General features: G+C 29.7%; 1 long non-coding RNA gene across 1 annotated transcript; it reads left to right on the plus strand.

Annotated features, from left to right (window-relative positions):
* The first annotated feature begins 3,478 nt into the window (after positions 1–3,478).
* LOC148275410 (uncharacterized) lies at positions 3,479–5,323 on the plus strand. The gene is made up of 2 exons (XR_015824037.1): positions 3,479–5,139; positions 5,278–5,323. It is a non-coding gene; the product is annotated as an uncharacterized LOC148275410 (long non-coding RNA).
* The last annotated feature ends 1,585 nt before the right edge of the window (positions 5,324–6,908 follow it).

Raw genomic sequence — 6,908 nt, forward strand, 5'->3', positions numbered from 1 at the left:
AAAAATGGAATTATTATCTTCTTTTATTATATATACACGATATTGATTTGTTATGAATTGCATCTAACCTTTTTGTAGACGTTCAAAGTTTATAATTATTGTTAATAACCACCATGGTATATTTAATATTTTTATTGCAATGGACAAAAATATTTAACTATGTTTCTTCTTATTGGTATGTTTTAAAACAAATTGAACTACTTGAAACTATTTATATAATGTATCATAATAATATGATAGGTTGATAAAATTAGATTTCTACTGAATTTTTACTAAACATAGTATAAGTATTATGAATCATGTCAGTTTTCATATTATTTTATACCGATTCAGAAAATCAATATTATAAAATACGTTTTACAGTGAACTAAAATATAAGAAAACCTTGCAATTTTGTGGTTTTTCCATTATAATCGGATATAAAACTATTTGGTTTTGAGTGCGAGAACGGACTCAACAGCCTCCTGTAACGAGCATCTCGAAGGTGTAGCGTTGAACCTGGCTTTGGATATGCCACAGATGTCTCAGAGGAGCTTGAACTGAAGTTGCCTTTTCTTCACACCTCGGGGCTCCCGTCTTCCTGGAAGGCCGTCGATGGGAGCTTTTCGGCTGTATTCGGTGCAACTGAAGGGCCGGGGATTAATGTAGGAGGAGGCGAGACTGCTGGCTGGCGATAGGGTCTCCCGAGGGCGTCTGGTTATGTCCACATGCTCTTAGAAGGGGATATGAGAAGGAGAAGAGAAACACTTTTTCATAAGACCATTTGATTTTGTAATAATAAAAATAACAAATTCTGAACACTATCTATAATAATATAAAAAACTAAGGGTTTTAAAACAAATTTATCAATTAGCTTGATTCATAACTATTTTTTCATTATTTTCTTATTATATGAACAAAATTAAATACAAATACTTAGTCTTATCTATATTTGTCCTATTTGAAATCCTATAAAAGAGAATTATTAGTGTCTAATGATTTATTATAATAATAACTGTTTGTATAATAAATGAATAACATGCAAGTAACAATTAAGGAATGACGATAAATGTTTAACGATTCAAAATACCTCGTCGCATTTTTAAAACTTGTTTTCATTTGGAACATATTTGTTCCGCATAGATAAGTATGTGTAACATGTTTCGGCTGTTGTATTTGGACTTTTATTGCAATAAAACATCTCAAATTTGTTGCATAATAATGTGTCGAAAATCCCATGTTATATTCATTATAAATGTTTAAGTATAGGGGATGTTTCCTTTTAGTCACAGGAACTCAATGGCTAATATGCTTGTAAGATACTAGTATAGAAATTGAAAGCTAAACCTAAATTAGTATTTTACAAATGTATTAGGTTTCTTATAAAGTTCCTCGTAATGTTAACGCCATAGGTGATAGTCATTCGCAAACTCTTTCATTTAATCTGGGTACAATACAAGAGCTGTGATGTATTTTATCATGGAATTACATTCGCAGGCTAGATAAATTATGTTTACATGACATGTTGTTGCATGATGAAAAATATCAATTTGTTCTTAAAAGAATAGATTTTCCCCTCTTAACTGCATGTTCTAAAGAAACGGATCTAGCAGATCTTCTCATTTTTTGAGAAATTGAAAACATGTATTTAGGCGGTGAATTATGGAGTGTTATGAATATGTGATATTCTCGAGAATTGATTTTAATAAGATAATTATACAATTAAAATAGTAATCACATTTTGCAATAAGGATCTATTGTAAATGCACCAAAGTCAACCGTTTGAGTTGTATAATGCAAAATATATATTTTGAAGTTTCTGAGATTAATTTTTCCAATATAAAGTTTAAACTCAACTCAAGTGGATGACGTTAGAATATGATTATATTTTTTTTTCCATTTATTGTATTATTAATTGATGTTATTATCATTTTTAACATTTTGGTTGGTTAATAATGATAAAATAATATGGCTATTCTAGAATATAAACCGTGAATCCTGCCAACTGTGTCATATACAAATTTAATAACATTATTACTATTATAGATTTTTGTTGGAGTCCTAATTTTATAGAAATAATTCATGTTTAATGAAAAGAACTTGTGTGATGAATGTTTTAATATTTTTATGACAGTTAATGAGGACAAATTTTGTAATTATTATAGTCTGATTATTGTAGTTTTATTTGATAATGATTACTATGTTAAACTATAATTATATATTTGAAAAATAGATTGCTGGAATTCAATCTTCATATATATATATGAGTATTTTATTAAAAAAATTGATGTATGATTTGTAAATAATGTTATTAGTATGTTACAGTATGTTTTATTACTTATTAAATAATGAATAAAATTATATATCTCTAGAAATATGTTTTATTTTCATTTTCAAATACATACTTATCAATAAATCAGATAAATTATGAAGTATAATATAACCATAGGCAGCTTTCGTGGTGTAGTGGCGAAGATGCCTCATTGACTCACGGATAGAAGGCTCTGGGTTCAATTCTTGGTGAGAAAACAAAATATGAATTTGATTTTTCTCTAGGCTGGGTGTTCTATGCTGTAATTCACTAGTGTAATTGGGTCTCTGAGCCTGTTGTGTGAAAAAAGAGGAAGTTAAACTGTATAAATAAATGTAAAAATCATTGTCCATTATTTTGTCCCCATCCCAAATATTCTGGACGTTATTATGGTATATGATTCGATGCAACAAATTATTGGTAAGGTATTCAAAAATAAATATAATATTATATTATTACTGGATTTTTAGAATATACAGTATACTGTGGAACACATTTTGACTTCTTAGGACATATCCAAATAAGGAAATGTCCTATTAGAATTGTGTCCGGTGAAAATAATTTATTTTGAATGCCTTGCAATAAATATAATGGAATTCTACCAACTAACTGCATTCACAACAAATATAACAACATACTCCTTTAATTAGCTATGCAAATGAGATAATATAGAAGTTGAAGATCGTTGAATTAAATATTTAGATGGCATTCGTCGAAATACTCCTGGATAGATTATAAAAATCTAGTAAAAGTATTTGATTCCATTAATTATCCATTTCCACATATTAAATAATCTAATGAATTATTTTATTTCCTTCACTTGTAGATTGATAGAAACTTGATAGAAATATCCGATATTGAAATTTTAATGCTGAAAGTAAACACAAGCCAACATTTAATACGCAATGACTATGGGAAGATCATTGTACGCTTCTCCTACAGGCAATACTACCAAAATCAACATAGATGTAAAATGAAAAAACCCTGAATGCAGTACACTGCAAATTGAAAATTTTCAATTTTTTTTAACAGGAGGTAAGGTGATTATGTATTTTTTTAGGTGATAATGAGATGGTTTGATTCGTTCTGAGGTTTTGGCTACCATTGCAGGAGCCATCTTCAGGGTGAACTGAGTGGTTCGTAGAAAAAAGTATGTGTTTGTTAATTAGTAATTTGTACCGTGTCTCAGTCGGCAGCAGGCGCCATTTTTGTAATGTGTAGTGTCAGGGGCCATATTGAGTTTAATTTCAGCCCGTGTTATTTAGGTGTTTGTGTATTTCAATTGCCTCTTTTATTATTTGTGCACTGTAATTTCTAGGTTTATGTAAATCTTTGGTTAGTAGGCGAAAAGATTTCCTGCAGCTATTGGATATTTTTCAGGTTGCCCTAGTTTACATGCTCTTTTGTGTTCATCAATTGTTTTTTTTGCTGTGCGCCGCCCTGTTTGTCCAATGTACACTTTATTACATCCTTGGCTGTTCAGTTTATTCACTGCTTCAGTTTTCAAGGGGTTCTTGTTTTTCAGATTTAACAAGTGGTCCTTAATTAATATCTATCTTTTTTGTAAGGTTTTGGTTATCATTGCCTGGTCCATTATTTTGCCTACAGTCCTAAATGCTATTAAAATATTTTGTTTCTTAAGCATTTTGGATATCCTATCAGTAACATTTCGTTCATATGGTAGGTATGCAGTTCTTTTAATAACATTTTTTCACTAATCTTCTACGTAGCCTACGATTTAAAAATGGGATTAATTTGTTGTTTTTAATATTCGTTACGCTCTATGCATTTGTTGTTTTGTTCATTTCTACTCCCTTTGTGAAATCTTTTCAAATTTTTTTATTAAAATTAATTGTTGCATTTTTATGATTTACCCGAATATTTCATTTTGAAGTCCATTTTCAACGAGTTGTAATTAACTCACTATTAGAAAATGGGAATCTTGATTCCTTGTTCCTTGACAACTTGTTGTGGTAGAGTGGGATTCGAATGACGGACCTTTGAGCCGTGAGTCCGAAACACTAGCCACGGAACCACAACCCGATCATGTTGCTCTCGTTAGTCGACTATTTATCAGCTCTTATTTTTATGCTTGATGATGATGTTAATCAGCATATAGGTATCGGTTAATATGGGTTTGTTTTTTGTTCTCTATATGCCCAAGACTGCCGTTTGATTTCATATTTACTTCGACATCCAAGAACCGAAGAGAGTCATTGTATTGTAGTTCCATTGTGAATTTTATAAGGGGATGTAATGAATTTACGTGATCTAGAAAAATATTCAGTTCATTAATCTGGTGTGGCCAGACCGCAAAGATATCGTCTACATACCTCAGTCACACTTTGGGTTTCAAAGTTGCTGTGTCCAGAGCTGAATTTTTAAATGTTTCGATGAAGAAATTTGCTATCACTGGAGACAGCAGAGAACCCATAGTCACACCCTCTATCTATTCATAAATTTCACCTTGAAATGTAAAGTAGCCACTTCAAATAGAGCGCATATATTCTTATTGTAAATTTCCCTTAGAAGAGCCACAGAGTCTCCTATTGGTACAATGGTGCTTTGACATAGTCTATTACTAAATTACTAAAATGTCCCTCTCTGTGACTGATGTGTTTTTAAGAAGAATTATAAAATCAGTCAAATCTTTTACAAATGAGCTAAGTAGTCTTTCCAGTAGCTGTTTGTAAATGTTTTGAAAAATACTTAGTCGGTTTGTAGGTCGGAGACCCTATTGTGCTTACTACATGGTCTAAGAGGCATGTCCTTTTTGTGTATCTTGGGAAGACCATATATGGAAAGTGTCCCTGGGGTTTTCACAAATTGTGTCTGTTGATCTTCTTTGGGTATGTTTGATGTTTTCAATAATTCTCTCGTTTTTCGATCAACATTATTAATTGGATTCTTATTTAAATATCTGTACGTCGATGATTCCACTAGAACTCGCATTTTCTGCAAATAATCAGTTTTGTTTAATATTACAGTTGCACTGCCTTTATTTTTCTACAAAACACTATGTTTACCCTCAAGATGGCGGCTCCGAATAGCCGAAATGTCGGAATGAATTAAACTAACACAGGATCACCCAAAAAAGCCACACATTGATAACAATGACCGTGAAAACCTACACACCTATTTAATGATCAATGTTTCCATTTCCAATAGCAAAAATTGCGACTATTTTTGAGAAAAACAGATGTCCAAAGCACATTTATAAAAAAAAAATACTAGCAACAAAATGGGACATTATTTTCTGTGAAAGAAACAATTTAAAGTTTTTAAAACATGGGTCTAGGAGATGGAAATAAAACAGCATGTTTATAAAAATAATACTGCTTACTTTAATAATCGCTATGCCATATTAAAATAAGAATATTTACAATTTAGGAATAATATTTTTTAAAACACAAATACTATTTATCTTAAAACTAATTCTTAAATAACAAGTATAAAATTATAAGTGTACCTTAATAGAAAATAATATACTATGATAGTAGTATTTGTTTTTATTATGTATGAGCATGTAAGTATTTACAAAAGCTAAGGCATGTCAATATTACCTCCGAAACTAATTCCTGGTACAACAACAGTGTGGATAAGGACATTAAAATTTTTGAATGAATAAATAATGATTTCTATCTAAATGTGATTTCCTACACCCACGATAGCAGATAATGTTTATGGAAATGACCATCATAATAATTATGAATCTGTCAAATTGTTTGGGAAGAGAAATATTTTATTTCTAAAAACTTCCATTTACCAACATTATTTTTGACATAATGAATATTAGTTATAGGATTATTAAAATATTATCACAAGAGATGTTCTTTTAATACTGACAAATTGAAATAGATTCGATCATTGCATTATTGTTAAAATAAAATGTTACACTGGGATGCACCTATTAAAATTTTAAAAAGAAAACTTAAGGTGTAGGTCTTGGCTTAAAAAGTAGTTTGAAAAATTAACAGATGGCAGTAATGTAATGAATTGTGTTGTTTCATTTTGATTTGTATTTATAATTGTTGTAACAATTTTTAAAATCTATTATTTTTAATTTATTTACTAAATATTCACAAGAAAATGAGGAAGTTCAATGGTTTTTTTTATATACTAACAAATTAATATTATATATGAAAAATATATTTTTATGTGTCGTATTATCAACGCAATGAAGTTTTGTAAACTTGAAATTACTCTGCGTTAGTTCTGCTGACATTTAAAAGTAGAGCCTCGTATCGTAAATATATACTAAACGTTGAAAAAAAATACTACTGAAAAGCGGTAATCTATCAATGCTGTAATTTATTGGTTGACTCTTAAAACTTGTGACTTAGTTCAAAGTATTATTGAAACCATTTTTATAAATTTTTGAGAAATTTCGCAATGCAGTTAAATACTCTAATTTTTACTGCGTGCAAGAAAATATTTTTTATATCCAATTTCCCATAGCATTGCAATTCCCCATTTATGAGACATTCTTGAAAACAAAAATTATTACTCTTTTTTCACACAAGTAATTTTTCCTTTTAAGCATAATTATATAGTATTTTTAGAATTATTTACAGGACAAAATAACGTTATGGTATAAAAACTACGAAATAGTTGCAAC

This window comes from Micrasema longulum, unplaced genomic scaffold (assembly GCF_059751315.1).
Source record: "Micrasema longulum isolate JH-2025_06_02 unplaced genomic scaffold, ASM5975131v1 h1tg001431l, whole genome shotgun sequence".
Taxonomy (NCBI): domain Eukaryota; kingdom Metazoa; phylum Arthropoda; class Insecta; order Trichoptera; family Brachycentridae; genus Micrasema; species Micrasema longulum.